This window comes from Desmodus rotundus, chromosome 3, assembly GCF_022682495.2.
Source record: "Desmodus rotundus isolate HL8 chromosome 3, HLdesRot8A.1, whole genome shotgun sequence".
Taxonomy (NCBI): domain Eukaryota; kingdom Metazoa; phylum Chordata; class Mammalia; order Chiroptera; family Phyllostomidae; genus Desmodus; species Desmodus rotundus.
This window is the reverse complement of record NC_071389.1, coordinates 159,999,422-160,023,508: the sequence shown is the minus strand read 5'-3', so window position 1 is coordinate 160,023,508 and position 24,087 is coordinate 159,999,422. Positions and strand designations below refer to the sequence as shown.

Sequence of the window (24,087 nt, the reverse complement as noted above, 5' to 3'; positions counted from 1 at the left end):
TGTCAGGATGGCCATAAATAATCATTCTATCACTTGAAATCCGGAGCAAACACAGAATTACACAACCACTCAGTCAAGGTTACAAAGAGAATCTCCAAAATGAGATGCAAATTATGTGTGTAAAAGTGAATCTCCCTCTCTCGTGATTTCACTCTTGGTCCCCCTCTCAGTACACTCTGTGGTATCAAGTGTAACGAGGTAGTATGTTTTTGAATGTATCCCGTTTATAATTACGTAGTAGAACCTTCACCTGGGTAGTCAAATATCTAGGGATATCTGGCAAACCAGTGGGGTCAAACTTCCCACTATGAATTTGTACAAGGAATTTAGAAGACTTTGCAGAAAGTTCATCATTATATAGAGCCCAGGAGGAGATTTATGGCCCTGGAGGAGATTCATGGCCCAGTTAAAAAAAAAAAAAAAAAAGCCACGCTATTCAGAAGGGAGGGGCAGTTCTGAGTACATCCTGCCGTGAGTCTCTTGGATGTGTCTGTCATCTTTGGTTTCATATCTAAGTTCTCTAAAGAAAGGGTGGCTGAAACAAGAGCTCACAACTCAGCATCACTAACTACTCTTCATAACGCTGGGGCAGTAGCCCAGGTTCACGAACCCTCAGACCAGGCATGACACAAGGGCAAACATTCTTCCCCCACTCACTACAGAACTGGTGCCTGGAGGAATCTAGTGGGAGACTGTGGTACTCAGCTAGAGGGTGTTGAGTCTGGAAGTCACCTGGGAAGAGAAGTGACTCTGTAGAAGCAGCCTTATCGCAAAGTGATTCTCACAGAAGAGGTGAGGGTGCCCACTGTGGGGGAGGTGCCGGGTGGGCCCAGCAGTGGTGGCCAGAAGCAGCGTCAGACACAGTGGTATGCCTGACAGACATGGCAAACCTGCTGGAGGAAGACAGTGCCAGGGGAAGACGAATGAAACCCCAAGACACATGGGAATGCACAAAACATTCCTTAGGGACTCCCAGAAAAAAAAGACAGGAGGCTTTGAGCAAGAGGGAGTGAAACATAGAGGTGAGGAAGTACATCTCACAATGTCTCCCAAAGGGGAGGCATTCAAACGATTTCTTTTGGAAGTGTGAGTTTAAATGCTGGTGGAGCTGTTCTGGAATAATGAGAGACACACACCGCTATAAGCGTATCCTCTGAATAATCATACAGACTGTCTTGAGGAAGTTCTCTCTGCTGGCCCTTGCCCTGTCCCCTATAGCACTGGCTTATCGAACTGTGACCATGAGTCCCTGGGATTCAGCTGGGGGCGCCTCAGATGGAAAGTGGGAGAGGAAAGTCTGTGGGTGGGGCTGGGGTGTAAGTCCAGAAAGGATTTTTCTGGAAAAAAAATTTTTCTCATCTTAAAACAAAGTCACTGCTGTATGGCAGTATAATACAAAACAACTCATTCTTCGAAATAATAACCCTTAACATTTGAAGACAGCTGTCGCATCTCTGCTTAGTCTCTTCTCCCGAGGCTAAACGCCTCAGACATCTGTTCCTCAGATGAGGCGGCCGCAGCCACTTCATCTTGGCAGTCACTTTCTTTCATTATCTCTCGTTGGTTAATCCACGTCTTTTTTGAATATGTGTGTGTGTGTGTGAATCAAAATTTGTTGACTTCAACTCTGATTTTTTTTAAGTTTTTATTGTCGACAATTAAGTTTATATTACTCTTGAGCCTCTTTGCTGATTATGGTGAGAAAAGTTAAACTTTCCAGATAAATCTACCTCTTCCAATGCAAAATATAGACTGCTCTACTACAGTGCACACTTCTGTAACACCAACTCCTCATGCACCATTGGTCACTAGGAGGAGGGTGTCAGTATAACGCAGAAGTCGCTCTGGTTCACACACGATGCCTGCTAGGCAAGGGAAACGCAATACGCAGGCCTGCTCACTCATCTTTTGACTCTTTCTCCATATCCCTATGAAGTAACAGGGAAAACTATTATGTGACAGAATGAATTCATTAGTGACAAAATGAAACCAATGCAGGATTTTGCCCTCAAACTGAACTCTGGAAGCCCAAGAACCAACCCCTAGTAAAAAGCATGTGGTCTACCAAGAGAGAAAGTTTGAGGGGAACCTGGACCTTCAGGAGAGAGACAGAGGGAAAACAATGGAAAAGGAAAGGCAGACCAAACGCTTTGTATTCCCAGAGTCAGGTTGCCCTGCTCAGGTGACCCGCAAGGACATCTATTGTGCGGACGCATGCCCCCAACTGCACAGACTGCAGTCAGACCTGTTCAGAAGAGAGCCTTCTACATGCAGAGCTACACACATCAGCTACCTGTACTCACCGGTACAGCTCTCCGCTCATGAAAATGAGTGAATCATAAAAGTGTGTCCAACATCCAAGAAAGTCCAGAAGAATAGAAAAACAAAGACCAAGATGAACAAAAAGAACAACTAATCCTAGAAACAATGGAGGAACCAGACTTTTAAAATACTCAACTCTTTAGGCTTTGGGCTTGAAGGAGGCATTAGGTGCAACTTTCTTCGGGTCCAGAATCCAGGTTCATCCAACACCAGCCACTTCCACCATGCGGCTGAAATTCGACCTCAACGAGATCAAAGTCAGATACCTGAGGTGCACTGGTGGGAAGTCACATCTGCCCTGGCACCCACGGTCAAACCCCCTGGGCCTGTCTCCAAAAAAGGTTGGTGATGACATCGCCAAAGCAACCGGTGATTGGAAGTGTCCGAGGTTTACAGTGAAACTGACCATCAGAACAGACAGGCCCAGACTGAGGCAGTGCCTTCTGCCTCTGCCCTGATCATCAAAGTTCTCAAAGAACTGCCAAGAGACAGAAAGAAGCAAAAAAACATTAAGCACAGTGGAAATATCACTTTTGATGAGATTGTCAACATCGCCCAGCAGATGCAGCACCGATCTTCAGCTAGAGCACTCTCTGGAACCAGTACAGAGATCCTGGGGACAGCCCAGTCTGTGGGCTGCAGTGATGATGGCCGCCTTCTATAATATCATAGACAACATCAGCAATGGGGCAGTGGAATGCTTGGATAGTTAAGAACTACAAAGGAAAATATTTCAATTTGATAATTTGACAACTAAGGAAGGAAGGGAGGAAAGAAGGGAGGGAAGAAGGCATAAGAGTATTTATTTCAACATACAAGGAGAACCTCCAGAAACACTAAAAACCAAATCTGCCCACCATAGCTGCCTCTGGGAACTAAGACCAGGTACAGGAGTGGAGAGACAAGGAGATTCTACTTTTCACTTTATAATGTCTCATATGTTTAAATTGCCTACCATTTGGACATATCAATACTCATTCTATTAGAATACTTAATACAAAAATGTGGACAAGGAAACATTGTACATGAAAAGCATACTCTTATTTTTTGGTCATTTAAACAGAACGATAAAATAGGTCACACTGTATTTTTAATACTTGGATTTGCAAATCCTAAATTTTCAGAATAAAGTCTGGGAAGCTTTGCAGCAGGGGCCCAAATAATTAAGGATCCACGAGACCTGTAATCCCCACCAGTAACTGCTGCTTTGGATTTAGACTTGGAAGGATTTTGCTAAAATCTGCAATGATCTGCAAGAGCAAGACGATTGAAATTTAACCCTTTGATAAAGAATTAAGACCTTAGCATAAATTTACCAGATTAGCTAGTGAGTCACAAGGATGCCCGAAGTTCATTGTAGTTTTGAGTTGGAAACAAATGGGACAGTGAAAGGGAAGAGCCACCCTAGAGAATGCCCCTTTAGGGACCAAGGAGATGCCAGAGAGCCATTTGACAGCTAAAAAGGAAAGGGGGTAGGAAGAAGTTACCTATTCCACAGTATTGCTTTGGGTCAGTCCTGACTGTAAACCTTGATGAAGCTAAAGTCTTACTCAAAGTTTGAATGTCACATTTTAGGTCACTTCACTAAAAATGTCATCCCCTGCACTACACATGTCTCTAAAACAAAGCTTTAGCTCATCATTCACTTTTGCCCTAGCAACCACCAGGGCAAAAGTAATCAGTCTACTTAGGCGCAATGGAATCCATCCATAACAAGCAGGATCACAGGTATTTTGTAAATATCAAAGCTGACCCAAAAGCACATGTAATAACAAATCTTTTATAAGTAGGAAAACGATGACGGTACTGTAAGAAAAACTGAAGTAATATTCACACAACATTAGGTAATTGCTATAAATGCCTTGAGGAATAGTAATATTTACCAACTTGCTGGTTTATTAGTTGTAAGTGTGATTGTATAAGGTCATTTGAATAGACTTCTTTATACTTATGGCCTTTGTGTCTTTTTTAATTCTTCTAAAATTCATTTCAGCTATGTAAGTAACAGTACCTAACTGAGAGTGACACTCAGCACAGCAAGAAAATGGGTGACAAACACAGATCAAAGGCGTGATAAACAACATGAGATCCCTTGAATGGGAAGACATTAAAAAATGAACTGAAATTTTTATCATTCATATGGGCTCAATGCCTCAGAAAAAGGAGGTGTTGGAAAAGTTTGACCTGGAAGCCTCTAGGGCAAAAACTGAACATTGACCTAATGGGCAAGAGAAGAAATAGAAAAGCATCTTGCTGTCAAATGCAAACGAAGAGGACTTGCCTTGAGCTATCCATGAAATGGCAGTGCAGGTGGGGTTGCGGCTGGCTGCTCAAAAACCCATCAACATCCATCCAACTCATCTTTAAGTCCCATGTGTAGTCCTGTAATGACATCCTTCCACCACTTCACAGTTGCCTTTGGGGCTCATGGTAACCCTGTTTTCTTTGTACGATACATTTGGGAAATCATCCATTTGACTTACCTGGGGAACTCACCTCTAAACTGGATCATCTGGAGGAATTCTTAATGAATAAATGCCCAAGAAAATGGAATACCTAACTGTCTGACTCAATCAATACGACCAAATTTAAGGAGAGAACAACTCTTGTTCCTCTGTTGTTTCTATTTCCTTTGATTTTCATTTTGAAGGCAAATGGGACATTTTTTATTAGATCTCTTCCGTATTACAATGAAGGCATAGCTTTAAAGTTTGCTACAATCACACTGATATTTGCCCACGTTTCTCTGACTCTTCTCCTGTATGCTTCCCTGTACAGGGTCTGAATTTCTGTATCATATTTGTTGGATAATGCACCTTCACCAAAGCCAGCATCTCGTGAGCACATGAGAGTCCTGCTAATTACAGATCTAAAGCCGTCATTAAACTATTCTGAAACATGACAAGTACCACTCTATCAGATAAAATCAGGCGCAGGGTACACATGCAGGCCTGCTGGTTTAGTGGTAATATGGATTTTAGTGTGCACTTGTCACCCACTTTAGGTTCTCATTATTGTCCTGCTCGTCCTAATTCAGTGATGTATCATCTTCCCGCATTTGTCTAAATCAGTTCAGCAGCAGATAAATCAAAGCTTTTCTTGCCCTTGCCCTTCCAAGCTGTTCAAATCATCCATCTGACCATGGAAGAGAGGAGATAATGACTTGCTTGGAAGAAGCAAATGCCTGCACTAACTCTACACAAAACCACTTCTGCATCAATGTGTGCAAATATGCACACGGTACACGTGTGTGCACACATATACATACACACCGAAATCACACACCTTGGGGCTCATTCCAAAAGAAAAGTATCAAAACTCCAAAATGTCGTTCATTTTTTTTCTTTTAGAAAAGAGGAAAAGCCAGTTTCAATTCTCTTCTTTTAAGAAGAGAATGTATTCAACATTTCAAAAGCCATCTAAGATCCCATTTTTATATCCTCATGAGCTGTAGGAGCTGGAAATTAATTGGTTCTTTAACTGGCAAGTCCTTTGACAGACAATATACCTCGGCATTCAGAAACCTAATACATTTTTCTCTTTGTGGTTCCTCAGAGGAAGAATAGTAAACCGGGAGACGAAAGAATGCAGCACCTGCTTCCTGTGCCTTTCATTCCCTTTTTCCAACCCACCCCTACATTTAGATACTTCGTTTTACTTTTTTTTGCCTTTGAAGCTTTTATTTCTTTTCTAGAAAGTACATTACAAGAAAATAAAAAATATATAAAAATCAAGGGCTACAGCTGTGACAGGGAAACTAAAATGCAGCAGTTTCCACCAGAGCCTCTGATTGCTGTCCAAGAAGCGGCAGCTGACACATGGAGGCGTCAGCCGCATTTTCAGTGTCTCTGTTGGGATAGGGGCTATCTCAACGCGTCCCACTGCTGCAGAATGGACTCTGCTGCCCTTCGAGTGTTTGCTGACATGTCAGAAATGAAACCAGGGCATTTGTCGTCTTTCAAGTTCTGCAGAGCATCACCACAAACTCCATTTTAAGAAACTGAAGGAAAGAAGGAGGAGTTTCCCATGTTCTGGAAGGGATCCAAACATGCTTCTCTGAACTGGTTTTCGGTGTCACCCGTGCCCAGGGCAGAATCTAGGCTGAACTCTGCAAATTAGGACTTTGAATGCGTTTCTCTGGAGGTAAAAGGAGCAGAATGTGGTGTACATTCCATTTATTTCAATTTATAACTTTATTAAAAATAGCACTCTCTTCCCACTCTAGCTATTTTTTGTTTTTATTATTATATGTATTTTTATACATGTCTTCCCTTTTCTTTAAAGGCTTTTTAAGTAGTTTTAGGTTTACCAAAAAAATAGAAAGGAAGGTCCAGAGGTTTCCCATATACCCCTATCCCAACAGGTGCATAGCCTGCCCCATTATTAACACCCTTCGCCAGGTGGTAGATTTGTTACAATTGATAAACCGACATCAACATATCATAGTCGTTCAAAGTCCACAATTTACATTATACTTCACTCATGGTGTTGCACACTCTACATGTTTACACAAATGTGTAATGACATGTGTCCTGCATTATGCTATCATACAGACTTTTCACTGCCCTAAAAATCCTCTTCTCTGCCTTTTATACCCCTACCCAGCCTCCACCCCCTCCCCCAGCAACCACTGATCTTTTTACTGTCTGTATTGATTTACTTTTTCTAGGATGTCCTATAACTGGAATCATACAGTATGCAGCATTTTCTGATTGGCTTCTTTGACTTAGTAACTTGCATTTAAGGTTCCTCTATGCCTTGTCATGGCTTGACAGCTCATTTCTCTTTAGCACTGAGTAACATTCCATTGTCTGAATGTACCACAGTTTATTTATCCATTCACCTCCAAAAAGACATCTTTGCTTCACAAGCTTTTGCAATTACGAATAAAGCTGCTATACAGTTCTGGGGCAGGTTTTCATGTAACATAATTTTTCAAGCCCTTTGGGTAATTAACAAGAAAAGCGATTGCTGGACGATATGTTAAAAGTTTTCTAAGAAGCCACTAAACTATCTTCCAAAATGGCTGCGCTATTTTGCATCCCCACCAGCAGTGTATGAGATGTCCCGCTGCTGCATGTCTTCACCAGCACTTGGTGTTGTCAATATACCCGATTTCTTTTTTACTTTTGATATAATTTATTGATTTTCTCAGTATGAGCCTAAAGCTTTGACAGTTAGCTGATAAAAGTGACATCATATACTTTCTTTAAAGTTTTCATGGGACGTGTCTGTGGCGCATTGCTGGGTACACAGGAACACGTGCATTCTCTCTCACTCTGGTGTGGGAGAGCCTTTTTGACTCTTTATGGTTTCATCAGCATCTCTTAGGCGCATTGGCCCTGTGTTGTTTCCTTCCTATCCTAATTCTCTTTCCTCTCTCTTACCCTAAGAATTTCTTTCCTAACATTTTATTAGCCGTCACTCAGAGGAGAGAAAACATGGGTAAACCCAGCCATTCACTTGCTCCTTCGATTTGGTAGTTAGGAGAGAGCTGCTTCAACGGATACGAGTCTCCTCAAGAGAAGAATATGCTGACAGAAGTCCCCAGGTTCCAGATTACTCTTTCAAACAAACCCACTTCCTTGATCAGGAGCCTCTGAGGTTTCATCAGGGCAAAGAAGGTAAGCTGCTCCTCCAGTCCCTCCCATCTGTACAGCATCATGGATAGGTCCAGGGTTCTTCTCCACGGAACACTGGCCATGGTACCTGCAGCCCGCCCATGTCCAGCATAAACTGGGGGGTAGTAAAATTCTGAGGGGTTGTGTGCACTCTGCTACTTCTCAGCTTGTAAGTTTTTGCTGAATAAAACCTACTTTCTATCGGCATCCCCAGTGGCCCCAGTGGTCCCAGTGGTCTATTGCCTGGCGCCTCCTTGCACAATCACTCCAGTCTCTAGCTGGTGTCTCCTCACTTGGCTCTTCCTCATGAGGCACCTCTCATGGCCTAGAATAGTGGTTCAGAAACGATATTGCATGAGTTTCTCAGGCTAGTCCCAAGGCAAACATCTTTATAGCAATAACGTTCACTTCATACAATGACCTTATCTCTGGTTCAAGCAGTTTCTGACAACATTCTTCCCAAGTGCGTCATCGGGACAAGTCCCATTCTTATAAAAATCTGGAGGATTATGAACAGAGCACTGAATGAGTGAGTGGTCTGGGTTTTGTCCCCTCAATATTATCTGCAGGTTGAGAACGTCTGAATCTGGCCGCATAGATTTCTGTCCTTGTTGTCGCCGTGGCTGTTCTCTTGGCTTAGGGCAGGGGCACGTGCATGAGAAGCCGGTGGGAGACAACATATGCCACTAACATTTCTAATATTATCTCAGATTGTTGGAGCAGATATTTAGAATACTCGTCAGTTATTGCACACTGCCTCTAAGCATATCTCTAATGTTTCAAATAATGAGGAAAACAGAAACCACAAAGTTCGGCATTCTCCCTTATATAAAAACCCCAATTAGAAATTGCAGCTAAGGGTGTCACACATAGAAATGAAAATGAAGTAAGTCTGTGCTTGAGAAAAGTTTAAGTAAAGATATCAGAAACTCACCAAAAATGTTAGGTACTAAAGGGAATTTAAAGAAACAGAATTTCTTCTTCTTTATATGTTTCAGTGAAATCTTACAGCAGCACATACATGCTCTACACATGCGAGGTGGAGGTCTCAGAGGATCTCAGGAATGTAATCACAGGAGGAGGGCTGCCTCAGGAGGAAGGTGCAACCAGTGAGAACAGAAAGCAAAGGGGTTACAAGAAGCATACTGAAGAGGAAAAATAACGGCAGATAAATTTCCCCAAGAAACTGGTGATAAAGGAATAGATTTTTGTCTGTTTTTTAATATACTTTGTCTTTTTTAATTTCCACATAACATGTTCAGTTCAAAAAATAAGATAATATCAAATGGAATTATTTGCCAGTTTATTTCAGAAGAGTTTAGTATTTTAAAATAATAACAAACAAAGATTATGTCAGGGCTTATGGTTGATTTATTAAGAGATTCAAGTTATAAGAACCTAAAAGGAGGGGTGGAGACAAAGAGCATGGTACATTAATAAGTCTTTTTAAATAGCAAGCAATCCTAGTGGGAAAATGATGTAATTAACATAAAAGCACTGAAAAATGTGTGGTGCTTATCTGGCTCAAAACCCAGGAACTCAGTTATCACTAGTCATCACATTAGTTAATTTATATTTTAGAAACTTTTGAAAATGTTTAATTTTTTTAAGTTAAAGGAAAAGCATAGTCTACTGTGTACAATCAGAATATGCGATCAGTAATTGCCTGCATTCTGCAGAGAGGAATGTGATTGAACTTCAGTACCCACTGGGTTCGAACACGAAGCCCCAGGTGAGGGAGAGCAGAGTGCAGGCCCACGTTTTCACTCCTGTATGTTGCCACTGAAACGCAGCCTGACAACCCCCAAACTCAGCCGGAGTCTCCCGTAAGGGCTGAAAAAATGTGGGGGTTAAGGAATACTGTTTATTTTGCTTTAAGAAGTATTTTGGAAGATTGACATAATGGACTCAAAAAATTCTCCAGTATACACCAATGTTACTTCTCTTCAGGCTCTTTGAAAGCCAGTTGGAAGGCCCGCGGAACCTCTGTTGTGCTGTTGGTTTAGAAATCGCTGGCCAGATGGCTAGAGCAAATGGGGAAAATGTCAGGGATGACTGTGAAAAGACAAGTAAAGGAAGTATTTCTAAACTCTTCCTCTGCAGAAAAAAACAGGGTTAGTAGTCACCACCTTAAAATATAGAGAGCATTGCAGGCCACGGTAAAGACCGTGGTCATTCGCCCTGGCTGGGTGGCTCAGTTGGTTGGAGCATCATCCCTTATGCTAAAAGGCTGCAGGGTCAATCCCAGGTCAGGGCACATGCCTAGCTTGAGGGTTCCAAACCCTATCGGGGCGCGTACAGGAGGCAACCAGTCAATGTGTCTCTCTCACATCAATGTTTCCCTCTCTCCCTCTCTCTCTAAAATCAATAAAACATGTCCTCAGGTGAGGCTTACAAATAAATAAATAAATAAATAATTTTAAAAAATTAAAATCAAGACCGTGGTCATTCTCCTAAAAGCATCCGGTACCCACTGGAAGGTTTGCGTGATGTGACTCTCTTGCTGATGATTTATTAGGTATGAAAATACTCAGATACTTAAAAGCATGAAGTCTGTCCACAGATGGGCTCTTGGAATTCTGCCATGCTTCGTGTATGGCCAGGGCCCAGCCTGCTGTCCCTTCAGGCAGTGTGACATGTGCTGCTTCTGCAAGATAACACTCCCACAATAAAGGTTAGCAAATACATCAGTGCTCCAGAAATGAAACCAGAGGAACAGAGTCCATCTGGATTCAGAAAATAAGACAAAACGGTGATAATAAACACTAACACACTTCAAAAGCCTGTCTGCATTATGGGCAGCATTGCAGAGCAAGGGGGTGTCCACAGGGATAATTCTGGCCATCCTAGCACCTTTTTAAGAACACAACACATGCAGGACCTTCCCAAACCTGCCTCTGCTATTTATTCATGATGCCGAAATAGAGCCTCTCATAAAATTGAGAACCACTTTTTTTTAAGTGGAGAATCAGGAGAGCAAAATTCCTAAATTATAGGGCTTCATCTTTTAGATAGGAACTAATTAACATCAACTCTATAATGAATTTTCTTATACAATGCATGTGTTTGCATTAGAAGTAGTAGGCACTGTTTTCATTTTAGCTTGGCTAATATATATATCCTTGATCATATTTCCCTTTATATTGACTATTAAAAAATCATGTTTTCAGGGAGTTTTTTAAAAAATAAATAGCTAAAAAGTGTCCTCATCAAAAATCCCTTTAAGAGGTGACACTGCATTTTTAAAATAATTACCAAAACGGAGGTGGCAGCTTGGGCATAGATACCCAAAGACAAAGGCTCTCTTATTAACCAAACCTGAGTCTCCTCTAACCCCTCTTCTCACCTTGGCCTTCATCTTGGGCTATGTCCCTGGCCTGCTTAGTCAAGAATGTTGCCAGGTCATTTTAGTGAAAATCCCCCATTCTCTCTATCTGATCACATTCCTCACCCCCCAACCGCAATATTGTTGCCCTCACAGCCTGCCTATCACGTTGGTTTACCCAGAATCCTCCCTTACCCCTGATGTCTCCTCTCAGTAATTTTCCACCCACTGCCCCCCATCCAGCTTCTTGGCTGTAAATCCCCACTTATCTTTGTTGCATTTGGAGTTGAGCCTGATCTCTGTCCCACTGCAAAATCCCATTGCAGTGGTCCTTCTTGAAGAGTGTTCTGCACCACCTTTAACAAGTGTCATAAGCCATTTTTCTTTGACACCAGGATTCTTCAAAATTCCCACAGAAATCATCAGAGAATGTTCAGAGAGAAAAGTCTTCACCCCTTTGCAAACCAGGTATGGTTGTCCTATATGTTCCCGGATCCGATGAATTTCAGGTCAGGGCAGTCCCTGTGGTGTGAACTGGTGAAAATGACCACCATTGTTCCAGCCCCTGGAGAGAGCAACTGGAAAATAAGTGGCAGGAGGCACTGATGTAAACTTCAGACACCAACGTGAGCAAAAGCCAGAGTGGAGTGCGGGTGAGATCAAAGGCAAAGAGGAGGACGATGAAGGCATTTAGCACTGGCTTGCTCTGGCCTCTGTAGCAACTGAGCTCACCTGTCAGAGAAACAGGCAGTGAAATCTTTCTCTGGAAATACTGTCCACGTTCATGCTCTCGAAAACCTCTCAGTTATGGCTCTGGTTCAGCTGACTTCCCGGTCCCCACAGCTGCTAAACTTAGGAATGTTTGTCTCCTGTTTTTAATCTTTCTTTGCATTCTGAATCTAGAAGTACTTCTTAAAAAATCATAGGTAAAGAAGCATTCGTCAATCTATGTTTAGCTTAGTCCTACTTAACAAAAGGTCACTAAGATAGTTTTTGATAAAGTTAAACATACACTTCCCACGTGACCCGGGAATCCCATTCCCAGCTACCTGGCCATAGGTCGGTCTCCCATGACTGCTGTTACAAACTACCTCAGACCTGGTGGCTAAAGACAACCCAGCGTTATTCCTGGTCAGTTCTATAGGTTCAGCACAGGTCTCACTAGATAAATCGGGGGGGTTGCAGGGCTGTGTTCTTTCTGAGGTTTCTGGAGAAAAATCTCTGTTCCTGCCTTTTCCAGTTCTGGAGGATGCCTGTATTCTTTACCCTCCTGGTACTGGTGGCTCAAGTCCTTCTCAAGCTACCATCCCTCTGGTTCTATGTAACAGCCAGGAAAAAATGATCCCCTTTTAATAACTTAGGTGATTAGATGGAGCCCACATGAAAAATCCAAGGTAGTAGCCCTAATTTAAGGTCAGCTCATTAGCAACCTTAATTCCATGGGCCACTTTAATTCCCTGTTGCCATGTTAGGTAGGATATTCACAGGTTCTAGGATTAGGGGATGGGCATATTTGGGGCCATTATTCTGCCATAATCCAAGAGAAATGAAAATATATTTTCATACAAAGACTTGCATTCAAATGTTCATTGCAGTTTTACTTATAATAGCCAATAACTGGAAACACTAAATGCCATTAAGTGGTGAATAGGTAAACAAATTGTTGCACATCCGTACGATAGAATGCTACTCAGCAACAAAAAGAAACAAGCTACTGCTTTGCACAACAATGTGAATAAATCTCAGATGCATTAGCCTGAGTGAAAGAAGCCAGACACATGAGGCTATATATTCTAATTGCAGAAATTTCTAGGTAAAGCAAACTCGAAATGACAAAAAGCAGACCATACGTTGCCAGGTGGAGGGAGAAGGGGCTTACTGAAAAATTACACAGGAGAAATTTTTGGAATAATGAGCATGTTTTATACCACGAGTATAGCTGTGGTTACACAATCATATATATTTGTCAAACTCATCAAATCATAACTTAAAAGTGGTGAATTTCATTATATATAATTTAAAACAAAATATATAACTATATAAAATATATAGATTCTATTAAATATATAAATAAAATAGAATAGAATTAAAAAGTGATTTTAGAAGCCAATGACAGGACAATCATGGACTTCCTGGGAAGAGTGAGTAGAGTCACAACCCACAAAGAATATCCCACATTCAAAAGATAAATACAAAAGAACAGAACTCTGGAACCTGATTCCCTCTGCAATAAGTTCTAAAACAAAAATCAAAGTAATATCTGACCTTGATTCTCACCTATAAACATTGCACTTGTAAAGTGAGAGAAACTAGCATGAAAAGGAGTGATCTAGGATATGGAAGAACTGGACAGAGAGGGTAAAAAGCTAATATCCTATCAAAATTAAAATCTACAAAGAAGACACATCCTTCCGCACGAACAAATCACACTCACTCATTTGTTTACTGGGGGATTGTCCTGTCCCCCAGGGGACCCCTGAGCTCCATGAGACGTGGGACCTTGTCTTCGGTGCTCACCCTTCTGCCCTGGCACCCAGCACACAGCCTTACGTTTGGCAGGAGATCCACAAAGCTGGTTGAATCAAAGGATCCATGATTTTAAAGTAGAAGAGGTAAAATGAGTTATTCCACAACATGGAACAATACACAATGAAAAAGAAACCAGGAGCTCCATAATAAGTCAGTGCTGCTACTCGTCAGTAATTAGAGAAGGACAACGAAAGCCATCTCTTGAATGTTTTATAGGAAAACCTCAGAGACCACTTTCAAATATGCATCAGCACCATTTGCATGCAGCCTGCTTCAAGTTGACTGACTTTTTATTACAAGGTGCCCCTTCCTTTCCCCTGCTGAGTCTGTGAGGTCTCATCTTCCCCTTGTGACTATCCTCTCACCTGCCTGACCCCACCTCCCCTGCTTGTCACAGAGCGATGTTGGATGCAGTTTTATGTTGCACTTGGGCATGAAAAGAAGCCTGGAAGTGTGATGAGTCAGGGAGCAGGGTGTGGTGATGGCCTGGCTACCAGCTTCTGAGCCTCCTTTTCTTCTTTCTTCCCGCCATGCTGTTCTTATACACAATATCTTACTTAAATTATTAACTATGGTCTTATTTTCCACAAGGGAAGCCATTAAAATAATGCTTATAAGTTGTTGCCATAAGGAAAATTTTTATGATATGATATTAATTTTTTTAAATGCCAAATAAAATTCATAGAAAAATGCTGGGAGAAAAGTAACTATATTGTTAATAATTGTTATTTCTGGATGATGGGATTGGGGCCATTTTAATTTTTATCTTTTTATTCTCCTAGTGTTTTCTTTTATTATTTAAAACATTGAAGAAAGAAAATGACAAACAAAATAATATGAGAGTTCTGAATGAGGTGTGATCTACAAAGGAATATTGATTCTTTTATTTTTTTTTAAATATCAGTCACCAGCTACGTCTAACTGCTGTGACTGAGTCTGGAAGAGGTGCCCACAGAATGTGGTCAGGGCCCCAGATAACATTGCACGGGGCTTTCATGCAGGAAAATGTGTCTATGTATCTGAAACCTTTTAAACAATATTGACAATTATACATTTGACCTATAAGAGAGGATGAGGAATTTTGTGTAGTTACTTGAAATTATTAGTTGGGAGACTGGGAAGGGAAGTAGGGAGGGACATGGAGTTCAACCAGTGGTTTTCACCTGGGGATGATTTTGCCCTCCTGGGAACATTCGGCAACACATATCTTGCAGACACTTTTGGCATCGCAACTGACGGGTGCTCCTGGCATCTAATGGGTGGAGCCCAGGGATGCTGCTGCCAAACATCCTGCAATGTACAGGGCAGCCCCCACAACAAGGAATTACCCAGCCCCAAATGCCAACAATGCCAAGTTTGAAAAACTGAGTAAGATAGATAATATAATGTGTGTATAGTTCTATATAGTGGAAAATTCATCTGGGGAATGTATAATTTGCTGAGTATATAAAAATGAATGACCTGGCCATGAGATCACTAGTGAGTAATTGAATAATCCTAGCAACACTGATTCTATTCCCAATGACCATATCCTATAGTAGTTTGAAGGACTCAAATTCCAATTCTTAACATCAGATTAAAACATGAAAGATTGCTTAGTCCAATGTCATGGATGTTGGCAGGAAATATCATAACCAGATACACAAACATGAACAGAAGAGAAAGAAGATCTATCTGATTTGTCGCAAATATGATATACTTCTTACGATTACAGATTAGGAGTAAAGAGAGGAAACAGTGCCCATCGTGGTCTAGAGACATTTTCTCAAATATTTATAGTTCGCTGGGAGTAACCTTTCGTTTGGTAGGTGGCAAAGTTTGTGCAGCTTGCTGAGCCAGTCATTAAACATGAGCCTGAAGATCTGAGTGTTAGCATCAGTGACAGGGTTTCCTAAATATGTCACATTTCCTTTGGCTGTCACAAAGAATTATAGCATCTGTGACTCACACTATAATAGCAACTATTTGTGATATTTTAACCTAATGTACAGCCCCAGAGGAGAAACAACAGAAACAATAAAACATCTGCCAGGGACTTGCTTGAAGGAAGGGATTCTGCGTGTTATGAGGATTCCAAATGAAAGAGTAAAGGCTCGGGTGTCAAATACTAAAGGGTCTGCATTCATTAACTTCTCAGTAATTTATGTCTTGATTAGCTCCGCATCCCAAAGGGGAATATTTTAATTCACATATGTGGGCTTTATTTGGGAAAATCATAGGCAAAGCCAGAAAACGTAAAGAACCCAATTATGTTTTTCTACCTTTATGGACTGGAGTCCGGGAGGAGGACTACTAAAATCAAATACAAAGGACTCCCTCTAATGAGCATTTATTCTTCTGTGTGGATTCTGGCCATGGCTTGATTTTTGTTTGGTGGCAGGAAGAGAGGGTAGCAGGGGAATTGGCCATTTTCTTCCTTAATGAGAAACCCAGTGTCAAAACTACCATCAGGATTTCAGCTTTCTTCCTCTCCAGCCTATAGAGTTGAATGTTCACAACAGGCTCAGGAGAAATGATCACCAGCTTTGGAAAGACCAAATCGGCGAAACAAAATAAACCGTGTCATTTCATGCTAATTCAAAGACTCATTCCAACTGCTGTGTGATGAGGAAGCCAAGAACTGAACTGTAACCCAAACACAAACATATCACACTGCCAGGAAATGGCTAATGCGCCTCCTATTACCCTGAGCTTTCAAAATGTTTTAAGCACTGATGAATACATTGTTTTGGAAAGAGTTCAAACATATGCAGCATTAATTCTACAAATATATCTTTCTTACAGAAATAATCCCACTTGCCTTGGGATGTGAATGGGGACGTGCGGCCTTTGAGTTAAGGCACAAAGACAGGTGCGTCCTTGTAATTTGTTCACCCGTAGTATTTTGCTTACTTGTGCAGCTTCCAGTAGAGTATCTCCCCTGCACTTATCTTCCTTTCAAAGAAAAGGGCAACCGTGTTAGACTCCTCCCCTTTGAGAATGGGAGATACATTGAAAATCTCTTTAGGGTGCTCTGCACCAGCCCACGCTTCAGGGACAAAGACACAACTGTGTTCACTTTGCAAACTTATTTTTTGAAGAGCAGAAAATGTGATTCCCCTCGCTCATAAAAAGGACCACTGAAGACTGATAATTCCTTTTGTGCCCATTTATAGGAAGTTGCAGCAAAATCCCTAGAGGCCATGGGTCATAGGGAATAGGCACCATTTGCAAAATAAAGCTGCCACTAAAAGTATAATTAGCTATACAAGGTCTGGCAGAGCAAAATAACCCCTTGTTGAGGCCCAGACACTTATCAAAGCTAGGGCAGTTTGAAACAATCCAGTTGAAAGCTACAGCTGCTTTCAAAACTCAGACGAACCCAGGAAATCTTCTCCCCAAAGGGTTCTAATTGGGTACCGCCAAATCCTATGGCAACACCATAGCCAGGGCCCTCTGGTTGAACTGAAGAAGCAACCCAGGTTAAGTTAAGGGCTGCTTGTGCAATAGGACGGGTGAGCATTTCAACCCATGCCCGTTATTTACCTTCTTTTACTCTCCACTCTAAGTCTACCCTTCTGAAGACGGATCCTACAAACTGGCTTCCTATCAGGTCCTGACAATATGAGGCAGAGAGTGAAATTCGAAGATGGGAAGAGGTAAAAATGGCTTGCTTCCTATTTGTCCAGTTCCTGTCAGGGTCACTCCTAGCTGGGGTGGTGGGGACCAGAGTCCAGAGTCTTGTGGTGCTTCCAGATTACCCTCCTCAGGCTCCCTCACAGTTAGAGCAGCAGAAATCTGAACACCACCTGCATGGGCCTTACATTCCAAGCTCCTGGCTTCTGATGATTCTACATCTTTCCTTTATTTTCCCTTAGTTCCAAGGATAGGAGCTGTTTCCTATTATTATATCAGTGTTCCCTTTTTGCTCTTTCAGCCCGTTAACACCTGCAAGATGAGTTTACAAGGTATTCCATTTTCCTGGCCAGATCCTGACCTACACGGTAAAGCACGGCAGAGTGTGGGGGGAGGGGAGGAACCTGAGTTTCTAGACAGGGCCAGGTGTGCCACTCGTTGGAGGATCCGTTAGAAGTGAGGCTCTAACCCTGTGGTGTCCAGTAGGATGGGCTTGGAAACATGGCTACTGTGACTGAGGGAATGAATTCAAATGACTTTTGGTGTCCAGTCCAGTTATTGAAACTTTTTTAATAACTTGGAACAACTTAGGCAAGTAAATCTACTTTTTTAACTGTACATTTTATGAAATCTAAACAGAAATCAATTATCTCTGGTGGAAACTTAAGAATTAAGATATGCTATAGGTATAAAGCTGCATTTTAAAGCCTTCATTTAAAAAATATGTAACATCATTAATAATTACTGTGATTATATTTTGAAATAACACTATGTTGGATATATTGAGTTAAATTAAATATATTGTTAAAATTAATTTCACCTGTTTTTTTAAATATTTTTTCAATGTGGTTACTAGAAATTTTTAAATTACGTATGTGGCTTACTTTCTGTACAGCTCTGCTCTGGGCTCTTATTTCTTTATACCCTCAAAATCCAGGTTCCTCATCCAAATACATTATGTAGTTGTTGGGCATTTGCAAGCATGTAATAAAAACCATCTCTGGATAATTGAATAAAAATCAGTTGGTGGCCACACACAGATAGCAAGAGCAAACAGAGGGGAAAATGTGCAGTGAGAATAGTAATATAAAAAATCTGAAGAACACAGCACTAACCTGATTTTAACACCAAAGAACTCAACCTCTGTCTACTTCCTAGCTTCTCGACATGCTATTGTTTGGCCAGATGGCAAGCAAAATCCCAGAAACACATAAACAGCAAGAGCCAGATAAAAGACTATCCCTCTAAATTCAATCTAACAGTTGCAGATAATTAGCTTATGATGTCTGAGTCATTGACTATGCTTTCAAACTTCACAACAAAGTCATTCAAATGATTACCACTCATTTGTTCCAAGTAAAAGTCCACCAGGAAAATGGAGTGAGAATTCTGAATTTGGGGTTGTGGAGCAAGAAATACAGTAAGATAGCATCAGCAATTATACCACGCCATTAACTTGTACATTTCTGCCATTTCTGTGTATTTCTGCAAGACAGGCTTCTTATTACTGTTTCTTTTCTGATTATAAGAAAACTAGTTTGCATACAGAAGTTTCCTATGTTATACCCAATATGTGTTCATTACATTGGTTTAAATGCTGTAAGAACCTGCAGAGCAAAAAGGTAAAATGCAAATGCTCATTAACGTCTACTAGAAACAAAGCGCTGGGTGAGGGGATGTGGGCGTTGAAAAGATAACAGTGTCTTCCTGGCAAGGAACTTGCAAACAACTTTGGCTTTGAAGGACCTAATACAATCTTCCAGTCGTTGGATAATTCAACTCCTGCCACTTTCCTCAGGAGAATTCAGATTCTGCTCAAAGTTGTTTAAACAAAGGAAGATAATTTGTTACCTTGGAGCCTGTCTACTCAACTTTTATACTGCTTTGCTTTTTAACAGTATCTTTATACTAAATTTAAAAAAAAAACCTGTACAATTTCTACGCACTGCTCCTTTTTGTGTCTTCTACAAATAACAGCTGCCAAGTAGATTTTGGATAGAGAATACCTAAAAGGTTCACAGAAACATAAAATCTAGATGAGATCTTGGAAATTCAAGCTTGACGAGGGGCCCCCATAAGCTGCTCGGGAATCTGAAAATCAATTCAGGATTCAAAACCAAATTTGTGACATCTAATCATAGATGCAAAGCTTTACAATGAAAATGGGTGGCATATCAGAGAATTCACGTTTACGGTGGTGTTGACTGAACTTTTCGATATCCTCAAGAGATCAAAGACTGCCTCCCCTCATCTAATGGCACCAACAGTGAGAACCAACAGAGCTCCTCATCTTGGCAGTGGTCCAGGTGGGGACAGGAACACTTAGAAGTCACTGGAAACAGCATAAGTAGGATCTGTGTTGGAACAGAGATCCTGAACTAACCTTGAAGAAGTGACCCTTTTATATACATTGAGATGACCCATAACAAACATGCCAGTATGCGCAATAAGTAAAATCTTCCCGCTGCAGAGAGGGAAAACGGCAGAAGGACCACCCCATGGCCCATGCATCCCTCTGGAACTCTCGGTGTAACCAGTGCTGCTGTGCTTGCCAAAATCTCTCCCAGAATTTCCAAACGAAAGAACAGATAACTTAGCCCATTCTACTCCTCTTTTAGCTCTGGTTAAATGGTAGAAGACATTCAAAGCAACATCCTCCGTATTTTTCATTATCACTATTATCTTGTTTTCATTCCTCCATGCCCCCTGCCTCCCCAGTTAGCATGGATAACTTACAATTGGACATAGCACACTGCATTGAAATCAGCAATGTTTAATAGTAATACTCTGATTCTATTGTTACCTCCCGACCTCACAGTACTGACTGCACCTGGTAACACTGAAGGACACGAATGTCCTGATATCCTAATTGGCCACAAGTCATTGGTTACACATGAGAAGCCCTACTCTGTTTACTTTTAATTTGAGTTTCAGAAATTGTTCTATTCATCATCATCAATGAGGAATTCACAAGGGCAAACTGAAAGCTATCTGCCCAACACCCTGATGAATAAAAATTTTAAACAATCATCTGAAGAGGTTTTCTGTACCCAAGTAAGCCTTCAAAAGTATGAACACTTCTAGATAGCTGACTGAATTTTCCATATCTAATTCAGCTGTTTGACCCCAACATTAACTTACATTCCCCTAGTTGGATATGCAAATAATCTACATTAGCTGTGAAAATGACCAATAGCAACCAGGTATACTTTATTTCCATCCATCTATTTTATAGGCTAAGTAACTATGTAGCTGGATGGAGAGAAGGAAGAGAGAAAGGAAGGGAGGAGAGGAGGGAGAAAGAAATTGGTGGACACTGATAAAGCAGAGAAAGATGAAATGGAAGAATGATGGAAAGGAAAAGAAAGTGAGTCAACAAGCAAAGTGTAGAGAAAATCATTTGTCGCAGGTCTGATACATGTTTGGTAGGTACTACAACACCCTCATTAGTTTTCCCATGTGTTTGTTCATTTAATCAATGAGCTTTTCTATGAAACTCTTTTATGTATGAATCACTAATGTGATAAATGAATATAAAAGAAAAGAAGAGCTATTATCTTGCAGTTAAAAAGCTGAAAAGCCAAGTGTTAGGGGTTTTGTCCCCATGTGGTACACTGAAAATGGCCTCCAAAAATATCCAGAACCTAATCCTGGGACCTGCGAATGTTCCCTCATATGGGGGAAAGAGGTCTTTGTAGATGTGATCAAGGTAAGGATCTTCAGGTACAGAGATTATCCTGGATTATCCAGATGGCCCCTAAACGCAATCATATGTGTCCTTATAAACGTGAGACAGAGGGAGATTTGATTACAGACAGGAGAGGAGAGGACAATGTGACCATGGAGGCAGAGATTTGGAGTGATGGGGCCACGAGGCAAGGAATGCCAGTAACCACTAGAAGCTGGAAAACGCAAGAAATGGATTCTTCCCAAGAGCCTCCAGGAGGGTCAAGACTCTGCCAACTCTTTGATTTGAGCCCCGTGAAACTGATTTAAGACTTCTGACCCCCAGAACTGTAAGAGGATGAGAACAAATGTGTGGTGCTTTTATTATCCTCACCCAAGGACATGTGTATTGAATTCAGAGAGAGAGGCAGAGAGAGAGATGTTGATGTGAAAGCAAAACATTGACCAGTTGCCTCCCACAGGTGTCCTGACCAGGGATCGAACCTGCAACCTTTTGTTGCACAAGACAACACCCCAGACACACGAGTCACCCAGCAAGGGCTAAATGTTGTTGTGGGGTTGTAAGCCACCAAATTCGTGGTAATTTGTTACAGCAAAAATAAAGAACTAATACACCCCACATTAAAAAAAAAAAATAAGTACCCAGTACCTTCAAAAGTAATTTCAAACTTTTTGTCAATTTCCTTGACAAAAGTTCTTCTCCAGAGCCCTGCGCACTCACTTGAAGACCAAAAGACTACTCAGCTCCTACTGGGAAAAGAGCCAGTACAGACAGCCATCAGCAATGAAAATGATAAAGGAGAAGAATATATAAATACTCTGATTATACAGAATACATTTTCAAAGACTGTTATGAGTCAAAAAAGATAAAATACCACCTAAAAGTTATGAAATAATGAAACTTCAAGAAAGGATAGAGAAATGAGGGGAGTAAGAAAGAAATGTCTGTGAATGCACGAACCAAGAAAAGAAAACATCTGAGGATCATGTGCTCAGGATAGGTATTGATCAATAATTCTGAAGAAATTTCCAATTTCCTTATGAAATCCTCCCTAAGGCTGAATCACATTTTCCCTCTTATCTCCGCCACAATGCACTGGAATGTGTAAGGCGATGACTGAGAGAGAGCCCAATTAAAACACACGGCGAAAAGTCATAAGGCTGTGCATTTCACCACTGGAGTTTCCAGGAGTGGGAAAAATGCCTGGATTTGACACAAATCATTTTACAGAAAAGGTTTATTTCCTGCAATAAATCCCCATCAGGACAAATTCTCACTGGTGCCAGCGTGGTGATGGATGACACTCTCTGGGCTGGCTGTGTGGATTGGATTTGGACGGGCCACCAAAAGTGCAGATGCTTATCTACAAGGTACCGGAACAAGCCAAATCTCCAGGGCCTGCAAAATGATGCTGGCGTTCATTCACAATTAATCTCTCTTGAGATTGCAGGCACCGTAGCCTGGGGACTTGGCTGTGTGTCCAGTGAGGATGGATTTTTTTTTCCTTCACATTTTTTTGGCATTCTTGGTGCAGGAAAAATAAAGCTCAAAAAAAAAAATCTCTTAATGAATATTCTCCAGGATGCATAACCGTATGGTAGGTGGTTATTCCTGAGAACAAAATGTGAGTATAGTATAGACTAGAAGGAGAATGAAATAGGGAACTAGTATTTTGGGGGTTTTTCTTCTGAAATAATCGATATAACCCCCATTCAAGAAGCAAGATCTTTGGAGAAAAATCATCTTTTCTTAAATATATATATTTTTTGCTAAATAGGTAAAAATTTTTCTTCCTGAGAATACAGAGAAAGTCTAGCTTTATCGTTGGGCTTGGAATATTTACTTTGTTTTAGTATTTGTTGAACTAGAATGTATTAAGGACATTCTTTGAATATCTCCAATGTGCCAGGAGTGGAAAATTAATTGCTTAGTATTAAGTTCCTTCACATTTGTATTCATTTTCTATTACTGCTGTAACCAATTTCCACAAACTTAGTGGCTTAAGACAATACAACTTCTTTATCACAGTGTCTGTGGGTCAGATGTCCAGGCTAGACTGGTTTCTGCTCAGTCAGGGTAGCACAGGTCAAAATCAGGGTGTCAACAGGGACTTGTTTCTTTCTAGAGGCTTGGGCAATAAATCAGCTTCCAAACTGATTCACAATGTTTGCAGAATTCAGCTCCATGCTGCTACAGGAGTGAGGTCCCAATTTCCTTGCTGCTTTGGGGGTTGAGAGGAAGGAAGTCGTTCTCAGCTTCTAGAGACTGCCCACATTCCTCGGCTTTCGGCTCTGGACCTCCATCTTCAAAGATCAAGTCCTTCTCACCCCTCTAAGCTCTCTGACATCCCCTCTTCTGCACTTCTTCTCCGTTGCATCATCTTCTGCCACATCTCTCTAACGCTTCTACTTTCCTCTCTTCTCTGCTTCCCCCCACCTTTTCTAACATACAAAAAGCTCTACATAATTAAATTATACAACTTGATGAGTTTGGACATAGTATACACCCATGAAAACAGGACCACAGTCTATGCCATAAACCTGTCCATCACTTCTAAAAATTTCCCCACACCTTGCTTTCCTCCTCTGCCTCTCCAGGCTCATGTGATTAGATGGGATCCACCCAAACAACTCGGGATAATCTCCCTATTTTAAGATCAGCTGATTAGTAACCTTAACTCGATGTGTAAAGTCCCTTCCTAGCAGTACCTAGATTAGTGTTTGAATAACCAAGGGGCTCAAATCTTGGGGGAACATATTTAGAACCCCACCATAGCATTTATCAGCTATTTTGTTAACAGCAAGTATCCTGCTTTACTGATAAAACAAAATTAATTGTACTCAACAACCTTATGTGATTTCCACTTTTTCCTATTATACACTCTCTATCACTGGCTCTGTCGACTTCAGGAAAATTAAAACCCCTTTATGAATAAAGGGCTTGAGCTTTAAAAGGATGGGAAAGCCTCAAAAACAAGTCAGTATTAT

The 24,087-nt window shown here is 41.1% G+C and overlaps 1 pseudogene; it reads left to right on the top strand.

The window, feature by feature from the left end:
* Positions 1-2,546: 2,546 nt before the first annotated feature.
* LOC112318575 (large ribosomal subunit protein uL11-like) lies at positions 2,547-3,035 on the top strand (annotated as a pseudogene).
* The last annotated feature ends 21,052 nt before the right edge of the window (positions 3,036-24,087 follow it).